This window comes from Brassica oleracea, unplaced genomic scaffold, assembly GCF_000695525.1.
Source record: "Brassica oleracea var. oleracea cultivar TO1000 unplaced genomic scaffold, BOL UnpScaffold05376, whole genome shotgun sequence".
In the NCBI taxonomy this organism is placed as follows: domain Eukaryota; kingdom Viridiplantae; phylum Streptophyta; class Magnoliopsida; order Brassicales; family Brassicaceae; genus Brassica; species Brassica oleracea.
In genome coordinates, this window is record NW_013621898.1 from 1 (window position 1) to 852 (window position 852).

Below are 852 nucleotides of genomic sequence, written 5' to 3' on the forward strand. Positions count from 1 at the left end.
GCTGATTTTGGGAGGGTGAGTCTTTCCCAAGCAACCCAACATAGTTTATTTCCCAAGCACCTTTCTAAGTTTATATCACAAAAATAACACTCAAAAACTAAAATGACCAAAATAGCACCTTTCTAAGTTTATCGTTTAAAAATTTTAATTTTTTTATTTTTCAAAATTTAAAATCTTATCCCCAAAACCCCATTTCTCAACTCTAAACCCTAAACCCTAAACTATAAACCCTAAACCTTAAACTCTAAACCCTAAACCGTAAACCCTAAACCCTCTAAACTCTAAACCGTAAACCCTAAACCCTAAACCCTAAACCCTAAACTCTAAACCCTAAACCCTAAACCCTAAATCCTAAACCCCACCCTTTAACTCTAAACCCTAAGTTTGTGACTTTTAATAAAACATTAAGTGTTATTTTTGTGATTTTTGACCTTGAATGCTAGTTTGGGAACAAAAACTTGATTTAGTGCTATTTTTGTCTTTTTCTCTTATCATTATTAACCCCAATGATTAATGGCTCATTTTGCTTAATTTGCAGCGGCGGGAACACCTCTGCCAGCGCCAGGTTTTGTTTAATTATTATGAAAAACGCTCATTACTATTGAATTGTACATTTATGATTCAGTTGATTTCAGCCATTATTCATTTAACATTTATTGGGCAGGTCCAGTGCCATTTTTGCTGGCCCCACCACCGCCTATGTCTGCTTTTAGCCCCGGATGTGAGTAATTAATTAACCACGATCACGTTATATTATTCGTTTTTTTTTATATATTATTCATTTTGAGTCAAGGTTAAGAGTTTAAGTTTGATTTTGGACAACTGTGATTAGCATCTAAGGCGGCGGCGACA

At 34.7% G+C, this 852-nt stretch overlaps 1 long non-coding RNA gene across 1 annotated transcript; it reads left to right on the forward strand.

Moving 5' to 3' along the window:
• The first annotated feature begins 513 nt into the window (after window positions 1–513).
• LOC106322043 lies at window positions 514–852 on the forward strand. Its single transcript, XR_001266203.1, has 3 exons — window positions 514–565; window positions 665–721; window positions 833–852. It is a non-coding gene; the product is annotated as an uncharacterized LOC106322043 (long non-coding RNA).